Below are 25,085 nucleotides of genomic sequence, written 5' to 3'. Positions count from 1 at the left end.
CTTTTGAAGAGCACAGGGCATTATTCTGGTAATGGTGGTCCAGTACAGTATTATTTTTGGGAGCATGGACTGGGTTAGATTGCAAGCAGAAGAATGTTTGCTTATGCTCAGGGACCAAAGACAAGGTCACCTACACCCAGGCAGCTCCTCTGCTGTTTCCCAGGCTCACTGGGGTCTTTGGGGAATTCTGTGATGCTGGAAACTGAATGAAGTGATTAAACTGGTAAAGGAGGCATTTGTGTTGTTAAATGGAATGAGCTGGCGATGTGGGAATGAAGCACAGAGATGAAATAGCTGCTTCTGTTGTCACCAGAAGCTGCTCTTCCACACAACCCTGGTCATGGAGGGTGCTTGAGCAGGACTCTCAGAATGCGTCACGGCCTGATACAGGAGAGGTTCGCAGCAGTGTAAGTTTAAGTATGCTGCCACTCGTATGGCAAAGGAGCGCATCCACTTCTTTTGACATGCTAATCATAAAGCACTCTGTAAAATTATAGTCATTAGTCAGGAGTCATTCAAGATTGGAGAAAATTCAACCCTCTGTGCATGACATCCCAGCCTCACTGTGCTTTGGGTCTTCTTTCTGTATCACTCCTTGTGATAAACACTTTGTTTTCTTAGTGTCTTCCTTACTTTGAGTTTGCTTGCTGCTCTGTTTGGCTATGACAGTATCCTTTTCTTCTGGGACATTTTGTCCAGTTTATCATTAAAAAGTCACTTGATATATCTCAGACAATGAAATATCCTGACAGTGCTAACTTTATGCTTTTCTCCTTTTGCACTCATGAAGGAGCTAAGTGTAGATCTTCAAATCCTACCTGCGTGTCTAATAGTCTGGAATATTCTGCAGAGTAAGGACTTCACTTATCGGTGGACCTATAATTTTGCCCTTGCATAAACACTCCTTCCTGCATGCTTCCGTGTGATTTATACTCTAAAGCTAACCAGAACCGGTGCATAACCTGCGTCAAAAAAACACAGCACAGTATCTGCCCCAAACACATCAAACCTGTAAAATAAGTCTTTAAAAAGTCTGCTTATAAAAAGCTGGTGAAATTCAGGCAAAAATATTTGGGTTAAATCCAAGTGCTTTCTGTTCAAAAATCTGTTGTCTCCATTCCAGCTATATCTGTCTCTTTTGATGTGACATGACCTTTTTCTAACTGTAAAATTAGCTCATTATAAGTTGCAGTTTTCAAAACTGGCTGTAGATCTTGGAACTGAAACTGTGTCAAATACTGAAGGGTTTGGCTTCTTCAAACTCTAAGTGTTTGAAAGGGAGAGAGAACAGAGGATTGTACTCAAGAAATATTTTCATGTAGCACAAAAAAAGCTGGCAGACATGGGTGGTTCTGTTTTATGACTTTATAGAAGCTTCTACCAGAAACTTTCATAAAAGAAAAACTTAAGAAGACTTGGGGAAGGGGAGCTACAAGTGGTGTTTATCTTTTCTGCTGGTGATAGCTAATCCACACCAGCTACTCTGAGGTAGCAATATAGTGAAGACAAGATGCATTAGTTTTGTCATGCAGGAAACTCACTGAGGGGTTTAAGGATGACCCCATCACATTTATCTCATGATAAAATGAAAGTGCTTTTATTTTCCCTGTTTACTTCAACTTTGTTAAGAGGTGTTGTTTACCCCAAGGCAAAAAAGCAACTTTTAGCACTGAAGTCAAGCTAGAGGGTCTTGCTAAACTGACTGAAGAATAGAATGTGATGCACTGCTTACTTTCTCTTCTAAATGCATTATTTATATGAATGTTGTAGCAATTATGTGATTATACAGAAGTTAATGCGCAACAATAAACCAAAAGGCTGGTCAAAGGCCATCAAAGAAATGCTAATGGCAGAGAATGGTTTTTGTTTAAATTGTGGATTCACATTTCTTTTTCTCCTTTCCTTGAGGGTTCCAAGAACAGCAGATTTGCAAACCTAATAAAAGATTCAACAAATATCAGATCTTTGAGTATAGGAAAATAAATGAAATCCTTGCTCCTGTCTCCCTGTCTCTCTCCCACCTTTGTTCAAACATGAACAGCTTCAGAAAATTCGTTTTTTCACCTTTTTTTTTTTTTTTTGGTCTAATTCGCTACGTGGAGTATATCAGAATTCATTATTTTTCATGTGCCCTTCTCTTTAAGTTGTTAGAGAAGTCTTTTTTCAAAGATAAGTGGCAGGAGACAAATTCTTGAAGCTCTTGAATTTTAAATTGACTCAAGTTAATCCTAACTATTAGTGAACTTGATATTTATCAATATCCAACAGATCAATGTCACAACTATAGAAAGATCTAGCTGTAGTTCATAACCTTACATGCTCTGATTTTGTTCAGCTTTTACCAAATTCTTACTATACGTGTGTGTGTATTTGTATATATGTACACATATATACAATATATAATGCACATACTTTTAATAATAATAATTATTAAAAATTATTTATTCTTATTATAATATACAGTATATACACACACAAAGTTTAAATTAAGCCATAAGGAAAATGCTTGAAATTCTGACTTCTTTCAAAGTTAAAATAGATTGGATTAGGCCAACAAAATGAAGCCTGGCCCAAGATACCTATCCTTCCTAGTACTAGAAAGCATAAGGAATGATTCCATTGTGCTGGCATTGGGCTTAGCTTTGCCCAGGAGCTGATGGATGAATTCTCTTCAATGCCATTGATGAATTCTCTTCAATGAATTCTCTTATGTGCATATGCAATACTGACCCAAATTAATATATATGAAGTAAAACAGAGACTCTTTATAAGCTGCAACAGTAAAAAAAGGAACAACATAATTTGATTTACTAATTTACAAGAAGCTTTTGCAAATGCTATCCAATGGCCGGTATAAACATTGTCTGTTAAACACTCATTTTCAGAAAGTTTTAATTCACTCTAGACTAGGACTTCAGTCAGTATAAACTGGAAATCTAAGAGTTGCTTTTTTAACTCACAAATCTTTATTTGATCTATTGAAAATGATTGAAGATCTGCAAAGTTATCATAGTAAAAGACCTTGAATGAACCTTAAAGCTTCATTCAAAGGGCTTGCAATTCTGATAAAAATAACAAAGAAGCAAAGCTGCTGCTCAGTGGAAGCAATGCAGGGCTAAGGGCCTAAAGGAATAGTAAGTAATGGACCAAATACAGAGAGTCCAGCTATCTACATCAGATCTTAAAAGCAGGTGCAAATACCTTCGCTTTTACTTGTTGAAGGTGGCCAGTAACCTTATGGCCTGCTCCGTTGTCAAATAAGGTTTGTAAATGTCTTGTCTTTGAAATTTTAGACAATGTTTATTTAAAATAAAAAAATTCAAGTTGGACAGACATGCCCTGATACTTTGCCTTTAATCATTCTATCAGTGTATTATTTACAGTTATGCTGTACAACTTTCTGAGCTCAAAACCATGTCAAGGACATTGGGTTGACCTTGGAGCAAATTACCCAGGGTATCTTTCTTTTATTCCTCTTAGCTCCTCTTCCACTTTTGTATTTGACCCCTTTTTTTTTTCTATTGACAAGAAATATGTTAAAGATCTACAGTTCTCAGTACAACATGATCTGCAGCTCCACACTCAGAGCACTGCAAAAAAGTCCTTTGGTTCAGAGGGGCAAAGCAAAATGATTGAGAAGGGAACAAGTCTGTGACAAGAAGGCTTTCTGTACCTACGACTTCTCAAAAGCTTACTAGGAGTGTGAGGAACAATTTGCCTGATCTCAGTTAGCAGGCATAGCCTTGACCTGCTCAGCTTTCCAAAGATTCACAGGAGGCTATGCTAGTATAAAACTTCCCCTGAAGTGCTTTCCAATCCCACTGACTGCAAATGCAGTCATGTAGAATTCGGACCCTTGGGAGCTGCTGGATATTGAGCAAGCACAGTATTATTATGTCTGAGCACCAGCTTTGAGGGTGAAGAAATGGGGCATAGCCATGGCTTTGGCCACACCAACTCATGCAAGTCACATCCCTCACTCACTCACGAGCTTGATGATGCAGCCAAAGGGGTAATATCAGATTAGTGGGCACATCAGTTACAGCAGAAACAAACTGACAGAAGAAAGTGTTTTGCTTTTCCACATAGAAATATTTGCCTTTAAAATATCACAAATTAGAAAGTTTATGGATAAATTCCATACTTGAATCCCTTAGAATAAAAAGCATAATAAAACTTGTAGACTTTATTAGTACCAATCTTGCACGCTTGCTACTTAGATGATGCACTAGGCTGTACACCATCTCAGAAACAAAGCTTTATATCACAAAAATTATTGTTTAGTGTTGGTACTCTAGACCTTCTTGAAGACTTCTTGATTGTTGTACTGTGGTACTGTTGTACTGTGGTACCCAGAGTGCTGTTCTGCAATACTGAACAGGCATCGTGGGAGATAAGGTAAAAGCTTTTGGAAAGTCAGTGGGAGTCTGGCTGCCCTGAAATCAATTAGAAGGTCTTCAGTCTTCAAATGTGTTGATGCGTAGCAGGAGGTGGGAATGAAGGTGATAATTTTAAAGGATTGGTTCTGTTCCAGCTTCTCCATCCCATGAGGTGCAGTGGTTTCCAAGAGACTGAGGTTCCCTCAAAGTACCAACACCTCCAAGTGCGTAACTCATAGAAGATAAGTAACTAAAATGTTATGCATACTGGAATGTGTTGTCTCTGGCACTAAAAAGATTACAAATTTTGCATCTTAAATAGCACCAAAAAATCTAGAGGTAGTGAAGGGTAAAAATCTGCTCCTACCTGAAACTGTACAACCCCAGGGAGTTTGATCTTAGCTGTCTGCCATCATTTTTTGATTAAGAGTTTGCTTTGTTTCTGCTTTCTATCCTACTACTGTTAACTCTTTGGGGCCCATTCTAGTTGCTATTGAAGTTAATTAGGGTTTTGAGATTGAGTTCAGAGGAAGCAGAACTTGACCTTTATTTAATGTCAATTGGTAATTGAAGCCAAGCTTGTGTTCTGGATACCGTTATTCTGTTTGCTGTTAGAGACTATGATTGAGTTATAGGAATACTAAAAAGTTGCAGTGATACACACTAGGAGATTAATTTTTGACTCTGAGAAGAGTTTGGTGGCTATTACTAGAATTCTAGTACTTTTCTTTCTGTTTCTGTCTTCAAATTGGTGTCTTACTTTCTATGGGTGTTATAGTGAGACCTGGAGACCCTAGATAGCTGGGTAAAATGGACTCAGTTCTGTGAACTAGCACTAGACTTCCTGTGACTTGGAAACATGCCAGAGAGAAGAGGTAATGCTGCTACCTACCGAGTGAGGGAAGCATGAAAAGGCTTTGCATATAGCAAACACTCAGCTTGGTAGAATGAACTCTCTAAAGCTGCACATCCATATTTTTGCTTTACTCTTCATCAGTAATGAAAGATGGCAGCTTCAACATCCCCTTTGTGATCTTACCAGATCCCTAAAGCACAAGCTTATGAGGGACAGGAATTCAGAACCTGCTGTCTTGCAGAACATACACAGGTAAAGGGGTGAAAGGCATTCAAGGAAGCTCTGAAAACTATGAAACTAACATAATATTACTGTTTCGGTAACACTGAGAATATATAGATGTAGGCAAAATAATAAATACTGAAGCAAATTAATTTCTTTGTCTTCGCATTCTCAGTGAGCTTGAACACCTTTTTACCCAAAGTAATTCCTGTTTTTTCTTCCTCTTCTCAAGATCAAAGATCTTTTTTTTCAAGTGAACCCAGGCTACATCTTCCTCAATAAATTACAATGTCTGTAATCAAAGATGTATCAGACAGTGAAATAGCCCAGCATATCACTGGTGACGAAAGGTTGGTGGGATTAAACGGAAATAGTATAATGCAGCAGAGGGGGTATTGAGTTATCCTATTCCTCCTCACCATCACCTCTCCATTTCCTCACTGTCCTCTTGGTTCTGGTTGTTCAGCTGTGTCAGCGTTTATCAGTTGTGCCAGACACCTTGGCCCAAATCCCAAAGCAACCAAAAAGGACTTGAACCCCTTTCAGGCATGTTCCAGGAAAACGCTCAGCTACTCAACTTCTCCTGAGTAGCGCTCCCATCTACATATAGACTGAGATTGTATCTGACTTTGAAGAACAACAGTCGGTACTTGCATGGAAGGAAACATGACATCCAACCCTGCTGCAATGTAAGGTGAGCAGCTGTATTCCATATGAAGGGGCACAAGGTAAAAAGGAGAAACTGTGATCCTCAGAAATACATGCCCAGAAAATTTCTACTTAGTCATGCGGAGCACTTTTCTGCTGGAAATACATGTGGTGCTGAGTTAGGGCTTTGAGAGTCTAAATTTTGGACTCTGCTACCTAAAGTAGCACTTAGGCAGCAACCAGGTATTTAGCTTATTCTGTGAATATAGATCAGAATGAGCTAAACTTGGAATTGCAAACTTTGGGGTTGAGGTTATAGGTAGCACTTTTTTTTCTAAAACTGAACTGAAATACGTTCTAACTTTGCCACCAAACATAAAACCCCAAACTTATGTTGGACTTGAAATGCTTAATTTGTAATGAGAAGCCACAGGAGATTTATTTTTTTCTTCTGGAATGTCTGAGGCAAATCATCTGAATCTTTTTTGGATTCAAAATGCATAGAAAAACAAGCACGTTTTTGACCTCTAAAAATACATTCTGAAGAGAGGAATTTTGGTCAGTTCAAGACGAACTCAGTGACCCTGTACAAAGGACAAGAAGATCCTGACAGCAAGTCTAACCAGTAGCATTACACTGGATAAACTCCAGACTGCGCGTACAAGGTGCCATAAAAGAAAACTCTCTTCTAATGTGCTACTGGCCTCCTTTGCAGTAAATAAACTTTCCTGAGCAGGAGAAGGTTCACTTTGAAGGGACTATGCTTTCAGTTTATGGGCACATTCTTATTTTTCTTTTGGCAATTCTCCTGTGATTGCCTCACCACGTTGCTTCACATCTGTCAGTTTTCCTTTGTACCTGTGTGCCCTCCACTGCTCCATGGTCATCTTGACCAGATGTCATCTCTTCTTAAATATGGCAGGCAGCCAGAAAATGTTTCTTTTCAAAACAAACAAACAAAAAAAGCCCAGTGAATTCACAGCCATCGCAATAGCCCTTCGTGGACCTCTGTCATAGATCCTGGAATGGGCTGCCTGTTCTGAAACTTGCATGTTCAGTCTTGCCTGCAGGAGAGTCACCAGAAGTCTTGCGCATGGCCCAGAGAAATGGGCAGAAAGGGCACTCATGTTGGTGAGTCAAGGGAGAAGAATGCTCTGGGAAAGCACAGGAGATGAGGGGACTAGTGTGCAAACCCCAACAAGGCTATGCAGTAAGTGTCCTGTGCTGCTATACAACTGCATGGGGGCATGTGCACTGCAAAGACCACTTATTTTGGAAAGAGCTGAGAGCTTTTCTTTTTCTGCTTGACCAGTCTTTAAAATGTTAATTTTTCTGTGATATCAAATCTCATAATCATCAGTCACCTAAAAAATCCAGTTAATCCTGTTAAGTTTCTTTCCGGAGTTATTTCCTATTCTTTTTCCTCTCACCCTGTTATGATCTCCTTCAAGAAATGGGTACCATAGAAGCCAGAAAGCTGAGTGTGCTTCATGTTGGGCATTTTTATTGTAGCAGAACAACTACCACGGAATCCTATTAGCTTTATAGTATGCTTTTATGCTGACCCATATGGATGTGTAAGATAAGGGTAACACTCTATTTTGGTATGGTCTAGGAAGGGTGAAAATGTTCACCAGGGATTACCCTCACCAATTCGGTAGCAATACCACTTTTCCTCCTACCTGCACTTTGCATTTGGGGTACAACTCATCCTCTGTGTTAGTGACCCATGTCTGGGATCTGCACACTGTCTGTGCAGAAGAAGAGAAGGGATGTGTAGTAAGTGCAATCACTGGCTGGCTGAATGTTGCCATCTAACACCAAAATGATTTGCTCTCATGTCAAGAATTATGCAAGGAAAAAAGTGTTTTCAAAACCTACTTCCATCCTGAAGCAAACCTCAAAATGAGAGGGGGGACTGGCCTCCCAAAATGGAGAGGAAAAATGAGTATTTTACAACTTCCTGTAATGCTACCCATCTTCAAGGCAGCTGGTCTACACCACTCATGTAGTATCTCCATGCAGCCATTGGGGAAAGACTGGTACATCTAGAAAGCACATGATCTTGTCTCTGTTAGCAATTTCTCCTATTATTAGAAGTCCCACTGAGTAAATCCGCTCCTAAATATGATCTGCTTTCGTTTTTCCTCTGGCTTCTTAGATTGCCATGTAATCAGAAACTGCAGGAAGCTGCTGCTCCAAATCTGTTCACCTGCCTGGACAGATGTGCAGGCACCACTGCTCATACGAATGATGACCCTGATGGCAGCCATGGCATTTGTGCTGAGCAGATGAGAACATGGTATGAAGGCTGCAGTTCCACGCATGCTTTCCTTGGTAGCAAAGCCAATTTTGGACGTGATTCTGGCTGTCTTTTCCCATTTCCTAGACTGCTACTGGAGCAGATTAAGTGTGTATTGAAATAGCAGGCACGCATTAAACGCACGTCTTTAATCTTCTTTCTCACTTTACAACATTAGGGCCCACTTCCTGCCTCATGCCTAGGCTTCCAATCTTGAAAGGCCAGGCCTTGGATTCCCATGATCCATGAGGAAAACATGTAACGAGGTCCAGCAACAAAGGGATGAACAACAGCCACCACTTTCCTTAGTTTGGGCTGCAGAACACTGGGCTGAAGTGGTGAAATTCTCACCAATGGGCAAAATTAAGAGGAGATTAGACTCGTATCTGTCATGGAGGGTCTAATTTTACTTGATCCAGGCACTGGACAGGTAGTCAGACTAAACATCCTTTTTTAGTCCCTCAGTCCTCATTTCTCATGAATGTAGCGTGTAAACTGATGCAATGCTATGCAACCTGAAAAAATATGAAGTCTGGCTATGGTTGCTGTGCAACCAAAGTAATAAGATCTTGAGATAGCAATAGATAAGAATATAGATATAGATAGTAAGTATGTTGATATATACATATATATACACATATATAGTATACATATATAGATAAATATATATAAAAAGATATAGAACCATATAACTTGAGTTCTTTGTTTTTTCAGTCAGTTGAGAACTTCCTCACCTTTTCTGGTATGTAATTTAACTTCCTATCTACCTAATACAGACAACTATGTGATGAATCTGGTGTTGAGTCTTATGGCTGTGCAAGGTTTAATCCCTGTTAAATCTTAATTGCTTAATCCCTAAAAGAGACAGGACTAGAAACAGAGCCCGGAGCAGCTGTGGTGGTAGCCAAGCAGCTGCCCTCAGGAGTGCAGTTGTGGGCTGGGCTTCCTCAGCTCCTGAAGGTGACTCTGAAAGTGGTCATGAGACAGGACAACCTGGGGAAGGCCACCCAGGCCCAGCCTTCTGCCCTTCTAGATTTAAACAAAGTCTGTGTATATTTTGGCTATTTCCCAATCTGGACCCAAATTATATTAATGTGTATGCACAAATGTTTGAATAAAATGATGGGTTTCTTGCTTGCGCAAATTTTTTGGAAGAGTTAATCTTCAGTCAGTAAATCATGGTTGGGAGAAGAAACAAAATAGCGACTAGCAAGTAGGCAATGACACAGAGCTCTTCTCGGCTTTGCCAGAGGATGGGCTGAAACGTGCGTGTTCTCCTGTGGCCAGGGAAGATCATTTTCTACCTCCTGCCCTGAGACACAGCTGGTCCTGGTCATGTTCAGACATGGTAACAATTTTCTATATGGTTGGGTAACTGTTGTAACTATAATTACAGATAGCAAATGCATTAGAAAAGATAAAGTCTCCCGATGACTGACTCATAAACAGGAAAAAGGACAACTTGTCAAAGGCATTCCCAACAAAGAGCTAACTCTATTCTTTCCTGTGGTTCAGTGGTCCTGTGATTTGCAGCTCCCTAGCTGCACTTGGCCTCAATAGCATTTCAACTGTAGAAGCTCATCTTAAGGGGATAATGGCAGAATACTGTAACCTGAGAAAAGATCCCTCAAAAAACACTTTAGACTTTGTGGTGCTGGTCTTTGTTTGTCCCTCCTTGTTGGTTTGTTTACATTGGAAAGAAAAGGTAAAATAATATTCAGTTTTGTAAACAGATCATCAGTAAAATAACCTTTGTTAATATTAATAAATAGCTTGCTTAAGAAAAATCCCCAAGTCCCTGTGGTAGGTATTAGCCTTTGGTTTCCAGTTACTCAACCTCTTTACAAGTCTTAGAGATCTCATAAACTTTGAATGTTGTAGTAAAAATATTTATAGGGTAAGTCAAAGAAAAACATAAAATTGCATTCAAGTTTTGACATGAGTAAAACTACTTCTCCTGCTTATTTTTTATTTAAAAAATTGGATGCTGTGACCTCACTAAAAATGATAGCTATATAAGCAGAAGGGTTGGGGAGGATTTTGTGCATGTTAGTATTTCCTTTCTAAAATATTAATATTTACCTTGGGAAACTCTGAAGTACTTAACTGGAAAAGACAGACAAACGATGCTAGTGGTGTCACTGGCTATTTATGGAGTTACTAAAAAACACTGCATGATTCTTCCAGAGAATACTTCAGTCAGATGCTTCTTTGATCCATATTTTCACTGGTCTCAAGTCTAAGATTTGGGCTTGGTGAAGGCTAAATTCATAAAGAACATCTGTAAGTGCTTAAATTCACTAGAAGTGTGTAAATTCATCTTTCAGACCTTAGAAAGCATACTCTCAATGTTGCCCAGTCCTGTAGATGCCTAAAGCCTCTGCGGCATCTCCCCCTCCACCAGCAGCAGGTCTATGGCCACCCCGTTCCGATATTGCTGCAGGCTGCAGGGAGCTCCCGGTAAACCTTACGAGATGGGAGTCAGCCTTATTAGATGGGAGGTCCATCTAATACTGCCTTATCTGGCTTGTGAATTCAGAGCGACCTGGCACATTGAGGGCATGCTTGAAGCTTCAAACTTCACATGGAAAACGGCATGGAGCAAGTTTTCCAAGACTGGATTGCCTGCTTGCATTATATTGATCAGTCTCTGCTGGAAGAAGGACACCTGCTTTTTAATTTTCTTTCTATCTGGTTTCAAGGCCTCTCGGATCCCAGGAAAGCACCTGAAATATTCTGAGATTTGTTTTCTTCCATCTCTTTGCTGATTTTATTCTATGTTGTGTAAACAGATATTTTGAGGGGCTGTAAGTGAGAAAGGGGCATTGATTAACCTCCAGCTTGTAAAGATACTTACATAAAGTATGGAAAACCTGTAATCATATCAGAACCAAGCTGCTATTTGAGAGACAAGACAATCAACACCTTAAATCGTTAATCTGTCTTGGAAATTCAGGTTTGAATCCCATAAAAGAAGAGACGGGAAATCTGTCCTGGGCTGTAAAAGGAAGCAGAAAAAGTTCTGGAAATGCTTGACTTAAAAATGCCCTTGATAATGGTATAGCTCTCCATTCTGCAGGATGCTTAGGGCAAGTTCAAAATCTGTTGACAGGGCCAGGCAGCCTAATTGGGGCTCCTGAAAAGCAAGCATCAGAAGCTAAGCACTAGATTACCAAGTGACTTGAGCTGTATTTTAGGCACTAAAACAAATGGCTGGAGTTTTTTTAAGAGCTGAAGTTGAAATTTTGGCCATCATTTCCAAAAGTACTTGGGTTCATGGCACTTTTGAGTATCCAGCTTTTACGTGGCCTTCTCTCTAGGAAAGTAACTGAACAGATGCCACAGCTGGCAGGGAGCTTTTATTTTGGGAAAAGACTTTTCACAAACATTTTCAATAAGAAATTCTTTTTTTATTGTTTTCCTGGTGAATGTCAATTCCTCCCTCCTCCATCAGTTTTGATGTTGGTTCCTGGTGGCCAGCCTGCAAGACACCTCTTCTGGAAGCTAAAAGATGAGTTCTGGGCAGCCAGCTGGAACAGGGCTGTCCCTGGAAATCCTTGCCTGTGAAAAATTTTGCATTCTTGATTCATCCCAGATTTGGATTAAAAAATATGTTACAAAAAAGTGAAGGATTTCTTTGGAGCAAAACCCAGAAAAAAAAGCTTCCTTTTTAATGAATTCTTGGCAATGTGACTCTGATGCTTTGCAAAGAGAGCTCCAAGTGAAGGCAGCCCTTCCTGGGCTCCCCATAGAGCCCCAGGAATGGGGTGAAGTGACAGGTCATACAGCACAGAACTTTTTATTGCTATTATAAAATGGCAATCTAGTTAACTTACTGTCTCCCTATATTTAGACAGAATACACACCAAAGTTTCAAGATTACGAGACAAAACATAAAAAAGGTGTCACAACAACATGCCACTGTCTCTGTTCTGAGATTTCTTCTTTTCCTGCTTTTCATGAGGAAGTGACCAATATGTGACTGTCTTCTCTACTCTTGTGACCTTGTAGAATATGCATTATGATTTCTCTTAAGGATGTTTTTTATGGAATATAATACAGATATAATTTCGTAAGAACTGTTATTTCTTGCAGCATCAACTACAAGTTACAACATAAAGCCACCAAAGCCTGGAAGATTATGTGAGAGTTGTAGGTTGATGAGCCATTAAATCAGGTAACCATTACTCAAAGTATTTCAGTAAAAAAAAAAAAAAGGTTTTAGTGCTTTCTTTTCATCGTACTGCTTACTTTGCATGATCCTGTTTTTAATCAGTTCCCTTGGTGAGAACCATGGATAAATACCACGTTCACATGTGTACACAAGTTCTGAACTTTGAACAAATGCACTATGTTAATACATATTAATCTGTTTACTTAGCATGTGTCTGGTCACTGCCAATAATTCCATAAATCCAGGCACTGCTGCTTATGTAGAGGGCATGTAAGCACACAGTGCCTCAAAGTACCTAATGGGAAGCTGGACCTTACTTCACCACATGTGAGGATGAATATTTTGGAGAAGTGCCTTGAAAGGCAAGTTGCTCTTCACCAAGCATTGACAGCACATTTGGTTTTGCACCTATTAGACAGCCGGATGCTCCTACCTCAAGGATGTGATTCAGAAATCACTTATGTGCTAAAAGTTACCTGTAAGCTCATGCAAGGTATTGAAATGGGTATTAATGGGGTCTATGTGATATTTTTTGCCCTTGATAGCACCTAAAATCGTCTGGGTGAAGTAATGTAGAGAACCCTTAAGCAGAATTGCCTTTCTGTGATATAGGCACACACCACAGATGTTAACTAGGCACAACAATGTTGTGCAATCCCGCCATGGAGGCAGGCACGGCTGCCTTGTTTTGGGTGTGCTAACCTTGAGCTCGAAGGTATAATGACTGTGTGCCTCATTTGAGGACATAGGGGTAATTGGCCTTAAGGGATATTGCAAGATAAGTTTGAATTGTATGCTAAAATTATCTGACTTCTTGATTGAAAAGAGGGAAAAAAAACCACTTCGCTATATTTTATGTCACTTTTTTGAACAGGATGTAGAGCTGAGATGGAGAACTCGGCCCCAAGATCCTCTTGGCAGAATCCTTCTTTCTCTCCTCCTTTCATTACCTTTCATTTTAGAGGCTCACCACCATGCAGAGCTGTGACAGAATGTTCTGGAATAAAATAGAGTCTTAATTCGACAGGAAAAGTGCTACCAGTGGGGACTCTGGGGGTGTAGGTTCCCTCCTCCAGAGCTCTGCTTTCTATAAATGCCTCTGGAGCTTGCTCCATGTAGTATACCAGGGGGCCAGTAACAGTTTAGTGAAGACAGATGTTAATGCTGAGTGAGCAGAAGCTAACAGACTTGCAAAGCAACCTTGGCAAGTCGCCCCATTTTTCAATTTTCAATGTACCTTCAAAAATCAAAAAAAAAGGCCCTCTCTACATTTTGGCCTAGAGCAAGACTCGGGTGTAAGTAGCTCATCAAGACACACTCTCTTTAGCCTCTTAAACACACAGCTAGATCAAAATAAAGCATGGAGAGCATAAAGTAACTCACAGACACCGTTTATTAACACTGAGGCCTGCTGCAGGAAGAAAGTGACCCAGTAAATATCCTCCCTGAGTAGTAAAATAGCTGCTGTAAGGAGTTATAAGAACTTTTGTGAGCTGTAATTCCCTAAGGAAAAAAACGAGAGGTTTTTACAATCTTTCATCTCTGCTTGAAAGCAGAAATAAAAAGCCTGCCCCTAAACTACTAGGTGCTTGTGAGCAGGCTGCTAATAATGTCATCTTCTGTCTGGTCTTAAAGCACAGGAGAGATATGGAAAGAAAACAAACCCACAAACAACACTGGTCAACTTTATGAGTGCTACGACTTCAAAGACTGTAAGAAATGCTCCCCAGACTGGCTATTTTGAGGATCAAGAGTTCAGCAGCTTTAAAGGGGCCTTATTAGGAAATATTCTACATGAGAAATTAACAGCCTTTGATAAGGCTGCAAATGCATATCTGACATTCTGGCAGTTTTTTTTTAACTAGCAAACCTAACCTGGTTGGCTAGGAAAAGCTAATAGTATTCACCTATTTATTTTTTGGTTTTGTATGTAATATTTTAAGGAAGCAAGGCTGAAGGGCAATGCTCTGTGTAAATATCAGCCCCATTCTACTGGTGTGTAAACCAAGATAGACGCTGAGTCCAGCCAACATTTTCATAAGCAATTCTTGATTTGGTAAATTTCCATTTTCTGTGAGATATATAGACACATCTACCCAGTAGCTGCAGATCAGTGAGTTGGAGTGGGTCTTGCCTTGTCCTAAGCAGAAGTCATATGGAAAGAAGAGGGACGAGTTCTGGGATTTTATGGGGAAACAGATTTTGTAATGAGAGAAATCTCATTAAAATATCCATTCTGTATTCAGCAAGTGAGACATTCTGTGAGAGTCTGGTCGCTTAGCTGTTTGGTATTTTTAGTCTTGCAAAGCCCTAATTCATGAGTTTAAAACACGATTCAAGCACTACTTTTGGAAATGTAAGAAAAATGCAGATATATAACTTCTTCAGGGTCTGGTATCTTTAAGAACATTAAACCCATGCAAAAAAATTGAGACGAACTAAGTTCATTTAAATGTATTCTTGTTTATCCTCTCTACGTACCCATTTTTTCCCCGTGGCAATTGCAGAGCTAAGTTTAGCTGTATGGTGTCTAACAAAGTTTGAAACAAACGTTCAGCAGTCAGAAAAGTGATCATCCTCAAAGGATTTAGGATGGTAAAGTGAATGCATATCAAAGCAGCTACTGGGAAAAGCTAGAATGATTTCTCTGTTTGCCTCACAAATGACTGAAATATGCTAAAAAGAAATGCAGCTGATTGCATGCAGCATGCCAGTACTCTGCTTGCAAATAATGAGTTAAACAGTGAATAGACTGAAATAAATGTGCATTTTTTTTTCTTCTGTGGACAACTGAGTCTCTAACAAGAACCACGTCTGTAATAAAAGTTATGATGTCTCTAGCAGGAACTGGTAGTGCAAATCAAACATACCATTAGCTTGTCAGGTTCAGCCAAGTGAAATAACAAGCAGCTGGGTAGTGCTGTACACTGAAATGGAAAACTGTTGCCCCTTAACAGAAGATTTCCTCAGAGAAAATTAAGCATGAGGGGCAGCAACAGACCTGGTTATTCATGAGCGTGGTGTCACGGGGAGGTCAGTGGAAGGACCTTACTTAAACCATCATTCTGGTTCAGGAAATGCTACCGAACTACTGAAGTTAGCAGAGCAAACGCTACCCGACACCTAGATGAGTAAATCAGTGTAGCAGGGAAGCATCTGGCACTGTGCGCAGTCCTGGCCACTAGGGGAAAAATTCCCATCTGAGTGGCTCTACTTGGCCACAAGACTGACTTTTTTTAGCTTTTGAGTAGATATTGAAAAAGATGCAACGCACTTTGATAAAGGGCAAATGGTGATCTTTTTCTGCCTTAAAGGGTACTTATGAAGAAAAGAACTGGAAAGTGAAGCATATCAATAAAAGAAAGGAGAACTTGGATGCAGACTACCCTGGACTTAGATGAGTTTTCGCTCTTTGGGCTTTCAGCTAAAACCAAGCTGTCTGTGTTGTCATGTGCTCTTTTACAAGCTCTTGGCTGATGGAGGCTGGGTGGCAGAGCGGAAAATCGCTCTGGAGACTCCGCAGCCTCGTGTGTGTTCTGTGGCCCAGGAGCCAGACATTGTTCATTGAGTCCTGCGAGGCATCCTGGTAATCACGGATGATTTGTGAAAGCGTATTTGTTGCCTGTGTGCATCAACTAGATTGCAGTATTTGTGTACAAATCACAGGCTTGATATTGATCCTATAGTTTGCAGCCAGCTAAGAGTATTTTCATAATTGTCTGGAGGGAAGCACTGCAATTAAGCCATACTGCTCCGTTTCTACAAAAGTTTGCTGTCCCTGCAGAAATGCGATTTTCATGCAATTTTCAAATGCACCTTGGTGTTTAGCAGCTTGTAGCCTGCTGTGTCCCAGCTTCACAAAACAGCAGCAACCTAAGCAGGAAAAAACAAGGGTGCATTTCCCAGAATCGTTCTTTAAAGAGAGATTTTTAAAGGAGAAAAAGTTCTTTCCTGGCTCCAGACTCTTTGCTGGTCTGACTAGAAGAGCTGTGGAAAATGGAGGATTTTGCTTCAGTTCCTGCAGTTTAGAGGGATCAAATGAACATTACAGCCTCACCAACCACCCCTCAACTGTTAGTTTGGCGAGAAAAACTCCAAACTATGATTATTCCTCCTCTGATCTTGTCTCTAGGCATCACCCATGTCCATTTCTAGATGCTGGAATATGCCCATATCTGAACAGAAACAGGAGGGAAACACCTAGCTTTTTTGTCCAAAGAGCTTTCTCTTCATGGCAGAATTCTGAAACACGTTCATGTGCAGGTGGTCCGTCTAGACAGCTCCTGCTGCGCCTGGGTAGGATGAGAAGCACCGGTTGGGCTGGCTACTGTGTGTGTCTATCCCAATTCCTCTTCAATAGGAATTGCCAGGCCATTTCTGGGTCAGCAGAGACCCCTTCAGTTACTGTCAAATGGTCAATCCCTTGACTGGGATAATATAGATCTCTCAGGCTCAGGCCTTACTAACATTGCATAGGGCAATTTTAGAGCTCTGTTTTTTTCAAAATAATATCTGGAGTATGAAAGGAATAGCATAGTTTTATCCCAGCTCTAATAAATAGAATTGTTAGAAAAAATACTACAAATTTATCATTAAAAATGCCCCAATACTTGCTTTCCTTTGCAATTCTTTCAACTCTTTGATTTAAAAGAACTTCTTTTTTTTAATTCAGTAATAAAAGAGGACGACTCTTCCCATCATCTTTCCCTGCCCCAGGGAAAAAACAAAAAACAGCAACACCAAAAAAGGACAGAAGAAGAAAAGAGTGGTTGCTGAGATGATAATGGTTTTAAATGCTTTTTCTTGTAAAGTCAAAAAATTTTGGAAAGAACTTTTCCACATTTCTTGTTTTTGAAAGATCCTTTTTTAACAAAAATGCTTTAAACTGAAAATACTGGCTAACTTCATAAACAAAGTTCTTTCCCTGTTTTATTAAGGGAGTAAACAAGGCACAAGTGATCGCTGAAGTAACGATTTCCAAGATGACTGACACATAGGAACTTTTATCTTTTCAACTATAAACTTTGATTGGTTTTCATCCCCGCTGCCTCACTTCCTCCTTTCCTCTTTCTAAAAATTATTGCCTTTCAGTTTGTTTTAATGGTGTTTATGTAATGTCATAAATATTCTTGTTTGGAACTGTAATTATTCCCTATGATTAATTCTGCTCATTCTGGGAGGTTGTGCAAGTTTTTTCACTGGAGGGTATGTCTTTTATGTTTATGTGTTACTCCATGTAAAATGCAATTTGTCCCTTCTAAAGCTGTGTCTGCAAAGGCAGGGTTAAAGTTTTTCCTTTTTCCTGTGGCAATGTTTGGAAGCATTTTTGTAGAGTGTTTAGTATCATTCCTCTTTGGGCTGGGATTAAGGTAATTGACAGGGCTTTGGGCCAGGGGCTCCTTTAGCTATCCAATCTAGGGTTTATGGAGTGGAAGCATGCCATGTCCAAAGTTACTTCCCTTTTCTTTCTTTTATATTCCATTAGCCTGCCTGTGTTTTCGATTTCAGAGGAATTCCTATAAATACATCTGCTCTAGCTGCTAATTGTGGGTAGAACATCTACTACATGAAGCCAGTGGGACTGTTCCCAAAATAAGGACTTCAGGATTTGGCTCTCTGTATTCTCCAAAATGTATTTGCAGTATATGAAGATAATGATCAGTATTTTGCTACAACCATTCTGCTTTATTTTAGGGAAAAACTTGAAATCTGACTTTAAATAACAGGCTCAGTCCCATCCAACATTGCAAAATGACTGACAATGATAATGCATAAGGGCCAAACGCTCATGCATGCTATATAACACATTTACCTTTTGTGTTGTATCTAGTGCACATATGTAGTTAAAAGATGGATAACAGCACTTCAAAGCCCCAGAACGTAAAGTACTGAGGGAAAGTTACACTTTAAAGAATATATAGAATATATGCTAAAAATATGCTTACTGTCAGCTGCAGTGTTATTTCAGACATGTTTTTGACATGATACCATTTTTTCCTAATTTTTAGCAACTTGAAAAACAATTGTTTGGAAATATTTGGCTGTCATCCTCTTAGACGGTTTTGTAAGCAATTACTATAATACCCAGATGAACTGACTGTAATTATTCAGCATTATTCAGTGAAATACTATTAGGGGAAGTTGTAGAATTTATTTTTGCTCTATTTACAGGAACCCTCTGTTAGCAGGTTGAGGACATATGGAGAAGAGTTTCTTGCAATTAATGAGCCCTCTGTTGTTTAACACGTGAAGGAGGAATAGGTTGAAAGCAGAGGGCCCTGATCGCAATATTTGTGGGGACCATGTAGGGTCTGTGAAGGAAACACATGTGATGCAGTTTTGGTCCTGCAGGGACTTAAGGTGTCGATCAGGTGGGTGGAGGGAGAACAGCCTAAGCCTAAAGAAATGTGAGAGTGTTAGACACACTTCTCTTCAAGCCAAACCATGTTTTTTCCAGGTTCATTCAGTTATAACTATATCTAAAAAAAGTGGGGAATAAAAAGAATTGACTAAGAACACAGCTTAAATGAAATATCCTATCAAAACATGTAGGAAACTCTTGGGAGATCCCTATGGAAAAAAACAGAAGAAACAAGCGTCCCTGCCTCATCCCTTTCAAGGCCCCATTAACGGAGAGCGGAGGAGCTCATGAGGTCATGTTTACTGAAGGTGCTTGTTTTCTGTCTTCTAATTCAGCCTGTGACAGGACACGAGGGGACAAAGCATGTTGTAACTGACCACCGATGGAGCCAGCCCTATTCATGGCTTACGGCTGCCATGGAAACTTGATTTACAGAACCAGTCACAGCAAACAAGGAATGAATGGTTAGGTCAATACCCCAGATTAGAGGGGAGGGAAGCGGGGTTAAGCAACTGTTTGCTGAACTCTTGGCAGAATCATTTCAGGAAATTTCCTAGAATATCCAATATCCCTAATATTGGAACGAAACCTTTTCAGTTAGAATTAGAAGGAAGATTTCCATTGTCTGAAAAAGAGGCTACATCCTTTGGATGCATTAAATGTAGGACAGCAGTAGAGCTGAATTTAGTATTGATTTAACTTCAGAATAACCTTAAAAGACCTCAAAGAGGTTTAATCATCAGCCATATGCTGAAAACAAATCCCTGATGACTTATTGTTTAACATAATGATTTACATGACATGTTATCAGCCACTAGATTAAAAGTTCTACTTGTGATACTGGTTTGGATCCCTGTGAGACAAAAGTCACGTCCTAGTTTAGCTGTACAGATCTATAGGCTAGACAGTCTAAATGTGCTAAATGCATGTTTGCCTATTTCACCACCTGGAAAATAAAACTTATCTAAAAATATTGAACAACTAAATATGCAGTTAATCATATTTTTAAAAAACATCTCTTTTTTTTAGTATCTGAAAAAATATATTTTCCTCCTCTATGTCCCATGTCTAGGTGAGTAGCTGGTGCTTTGAGTGACCTAGATTTACTTCCTCCTTATATTCTCCTAGAACAAGTCCCTTCATCCCAGGCGTTCAAAGAAACATTTGTGTGTTATTCTCCGCTTGGCAGTATGTAACCTGGGGGCTCTTGCCTTTTGGTGAAATGCTTAGCTGGATATGGGCATGAAGTAGGTCAGCTCTGAAGATCAGCACAGATGAGTTGAATCAGCCTACACCAGAACTAAATTACTTGATATAGCAATGCTCTGTTAATAGGGCTAAAAGCTCTACATCACCTGTGATAGTGCATGTGCAAAGATGATATGCATACGTTCACCTCTAAAAGGAAAGGTCTTAAACACCGGGAGCGCAATTCATGTTCTGCTGTTTTCTTTATTTATTTTAATTTTGTGCTTAGAGCATTCCTGTTAGATAGATCTGTGAATGCTACACTCATTTGGCATAAAAGAAAAATTGAATTATGAAAACCTAGGAGGAATCCACAGTGGTCTAGTAGGCATATTTTCCTAGTCTGAGACTGATGCCCTGGAGGTTATTGTTTAACTGTGTGTTTTTCAGCTAATTGGACACCCATTTTTGGAAAGGTTCATCTAAACCCCATGTCCTCAGCAAGGAAAATGTTCACAAAATTCTTCATTAAATTCAAAGTTGAACACATGGATCCTTCTCCTGTAGGAAAATGTTCTCTCTCAGTGGCAGATACCATGATTTGACACTCTGCTTTTCATAAATGCAAGTTAACCAGTTATTCCTATTCCCAGTTATTCTCGTTTGCTGAGTTAGTTCCAGTGTCTTGCCAAGGTTAAATATGTTGGTTTGTAGTCCCTCAGATTTCCTATTTCTGTGTAAGATACTAAGTCAACCTTTCTTTAGTGCTCTACTGATTCATAAGCCCTTGTGAGTTTTGAATGCTCAACAGTTGTTCTGGTTGAGCTGATAACTGGATTTTCTCATTCCTTCCTGGTATTTGTCCTATGCAGAGAAGTTTGAGGTTTTAAAGTTCTGCTGGACATAAAAACAGAAATAGGGGAGAAGTGCTGAAGACCAAGTGAAGTCAAAGGCAAAACTTTTGCAGTTTTTATTGGAAGAGGGACTTGCAGCTGTGGGCATGAAGCTGAAGATGGAAACATTCTCCATTATGTAAAACTTAGAGACAAGCAGTAAACATTTGAAAACATCCAACTCTTATACAATGCCCTCTAAATTATCTTTTTGAAGCCGATCATTGCAGAAACATGAGCTAAATGCGTAAATGGAATCCCCTAGTGTTATTTGCAGGAAGAACTGGGGCTCTTTCTGTAAATGTAGATTTGCAGGCTCTTCTCTAGCACACTCGTTTCTGCCACAGGATCATGTTTTGCTCATGCACATACCCCACAGCCACCGTCTTTGCTCAGATTCCCCTGGTAAAGGTGACTTGACATGTATTTTCCTTTGCTGGGGTTCAAAAGGAGGGTTTCTATCAGCCTGTGGCTCAAGAAGTAAAAGTCCACATGTGCATCCAGCAGACTCACTCTGGATGAGACACACCAAATCTGCCTTTCCTATCTGTAGAAATGTTAATAGTTTCTTGGTAAATACACTAAAGCAGTTTCGTAGATCCTCATTTACATATGTTTTGTATTATCCATGTTTTTGCTTTTCATGGTTTATTCTTCCCTCCCACAACTTGCCACTATCCCCTTCATTAACTTGCATAATTGAAAGCTGACATTTTCTGATTTATTGTTCCAAGCCCTCTTAAAGTCACCAGACAGAAGAATAGTTCTTTGGTTTAAAAAGCCCTGTGTGGTTAAAGGAAGATATTTAATAGCAAATTGTATCTTTCCTGTGTTTAAAAATATTTTTTCCTCTGCCCTCAGTAAGAGATGAAAAGATGACCCTGCAAAACAAAAGTCTCCATTAAATCAGTCATTGGAGAGCAGTCAGGCTGGGTTTCATTTGAGTTTATTTTGTTTTGTGCTTAAATATATTTTGTTAACCCATGCTGGAAAGAAAAAAGAGGAGTTTGCTAAAACAAGGGCATTTGCATCCTCTCATTGGATTTCAGTCTACGAAGTGCGCTTTCTTGGGAGCTGGTTTGATTTCCCTTGGATTTTGCTTCTGCAGGCAGGATGTTTTATCTGCCTTTTAGCCTCTGACCCAGAGGTGTGACCTTTTAACTTTTATCTCTTTTGGAAAAAGTCTGGACCCTGTCAAAGCTCCCTTAGAGACTAATGGTAAGTGCGTAGCGAGAAGGGCCGCTTCTGACAGTGAAGATGACAGGCCATGGCAGCGGCTGTCCGGGAGGTGCCTCCGGGCAGGCTCTTTCCTTTAGGAAGACTGCCTGCAGGTCAGGCACCCTCAACAGTGGATTTCTTTGTGCTGGGACCCATAACGCAGGGCAGCAGCAATAGCTCCAGTGTAGACAAGGCAGGGCTAATCCCCACCAAATCCTCCTTTGCCTCTCTCCCTAGAAATCTAGCAGCAATAAATAAAGGCACAATTGGATTCAGAAAAATGTTTGTTTATCTCCTCTTGTTTAAACCTGACAGATTTAGTTCTGGTATAAAACTACTCATGAAAAGAATATTCAGCTATTATTATTATTAGCCTTTATGTTTTTCAACTCTCCTTTCGTTCTGTAGGGAAGTCTTATCTGGGTCCTTGAATGGTAAATGTGTTGAAATTTGAAAAAGCAGGTTCAATTCTTCAGCAAAGTCTGTGCTCTGGGGTGCCTGATAGCAACAGGGGCCAAAATAGCATGAGCCAAGCTCCCCAGGGAGGTCAAAAAAAATCCCTGCAAGAAAACAGCACTGATGATGGATGCAGAGCTGCCTGGTGAGCTCCTCACTGATGTGTTTGCATGTGGAGCCAGCATTTCTTCAGGACACTTCATTCCATGCAATCAACAGCAGGAAAGGGAAAGGTGAAACATGCCATGGGATTCCCTTTTTCTGTTTTGGAAAAGAAAGCGCAAAAGGAAAGTGCAGAGAGACAGGGAAAGGGAGCGAGTTTGTTTTTCTGCATTTGATTCACTGCCTGTAGTCTCTGGTGTGGTTCCTCTTGGTTCAGTTAATGTGAATTTGGATCAGAGCTGATTTTGAAAAAAAAAGCAGGGAGAGGTGTTCAGAAAAATCTCTTCATGAGAGAAGGTCATGCATCATGGGAGAGCTCCTTCATTGTGGGAATGAAGCCTGGCTGGAGGAGCCCACTACAGGGAAGCAGGGGAATGTGAAGTATCCTGCCTTTTTTTTTTTTTTTCCAATGGGAAAATTTTCAAATATTTGCTTTTTATTAAAAAAGCTCCCACATGATTTTTCTGTGAAAAGGAAGCATTTCTCACAAAAATTCCTCCAAAACAAAGAACAAAGCAATTCTCCATATTAAAGGGAGAATAAAAAAGTTCCAGTTCTTAATAGGAACATTTCCATCCAGCTTATGCTAGAGGTGAGAGTTTGACCCTCAGGTGGCCTCAAGAGGAGGACAAGAATCAGACGTGCAATTGTTATAACTGGCTGAATGTAGGTACAAAGTAGGACGTAACACATGCCCTGTATTCTGTAGGAAGAGGGGGATTAAGAAGTTATCACCACCCACAGCTGTCACATCTCCAAAAGCCACTTTGTGCATGTACTTTAATGGAGCTATGATGGACCAGAAACCACCAGAGCAAAACTTACCATTCCAATAACGCAGCCTAACAAAACCAAAATGCTTTGCCTGTGAGGAATGCATTTGCTTTTTAGTATAAAACAAATACTCCAAAGCACAAATGTGGTTCATACATTTAAATAGACGTGGCTGATTTCTTCATCATACTTTCAATTTGTGCAATTTAGTGCACTTCAGTGCTCCTCACCGCAAACCAATCTACTGTATACTGGAGGCTGGTGTTCAGTGCAGGTCCCAGCACGCGCAGGCACACAAATGCCACATCCATGAGCACACGGATCACATTGATGCTTTGTCTTTGCAGCACAAGTTTAAGATTCTTTAACCTGCCTTTTTCAGAAAAAAAAAAAAGAAAGAAAAATGAGGGCAGGAAAAAAAGAGAAGTGTACCCCAAATAAACCATGGCTGTCCCTTTCTCTATTATACAACAAACTCATTCTATATTAATTTCCTAAAACCATTTTATTTCAATAACCATTTTTTTGCCTTAGAGATAAAAAAAATTAATGAAACTCATGGGCAGAGAATTGATTCAGCTGGCACTGTTGCTTTCCTGTAGACTAATGGCTGAGCCTGGATTTAAGCAAAAATACTGTATTGTTCTAAGGAGTTTGTCCTGCATGAAAGGAAAATATTCTTTTAATCCTCAAAATTTGTTGTGGTAACTGGTCATAAATCAGTGTAAAAAATAATACCAGGCAATAAAAATGGTATTTTGTCTCTGTGGTGGATCTCAACATTTTCCGATGTTTGATATCAGTTTTATCAGCTCTTCCCTGAAAGAAAAAAAAAGACTTCTTGATCCTCCTACAGAAGCTGCTCTAGGATTTGAGCCAGCTGTGCTATATAATCTTTCCTTCTAGTTCTAGTATCTGCCTTTCTTGGGACTTTCAGCTGGCACCAGATCACAATAACTTTTGGCATGGTTCTAGTGACACTTCCTTGGGATAGGATTTGAAGCCAGATATCCCTGGTTGTTTTCTAGTTTTCTGCATGTGTCTTTATAAGAGGCCTAGCCTCTAGCATGCAAGCTCACAATCCTCCATCTTTCTTCATAACTTAGTTCATTAAAAGAACCTAAAATACCTAAAAACAAAACCCTGCCATTCATCAAATGTTGCACCTTGTGAAGAAACGGACTCAGTCTGGGGTGCAGAGTGAGACAACTTTATTTCCAAACCGACTTCTTTTTATACTTTCTTAACACAAGTGTTGCAAAGCGCACAACCAATCAGCATCTGGCCACCTGCGCGGTTGTCTGGCTTTGTTTCTTTTCTTCTGGCAAGACACGTCGCACACGAGGCAGGGGGAGGTGTTCCTCAGTCCTCGTCTTTCTCGGCTCTGTCCCCCATCTGCTGCAAAGACTGACACCCTTGTGGTTAACTATCTGCTAACAAGGTACTATTGTC

This window comes from Tinamus guttatus, unplaced genomic scaffold (genome assembly GCF_059628265.1).
Source record: "Tinamus guttatus ecotype Peru unplaced genomic scaffold, ASM5962826v1 Tinamus_guttatus_pri_ptg000530l, whole genome shotgun sequence".
NCBI classification, from domain to species: domain Eukaryota; kingdom Metazoa; phylum Chordata; class Aves; order Tinamiformes; family Tinamidae; genus Tinamus; species Tinamus guttatus.
Note: the sequence above shows the minus strand (reverse complement) of the source record.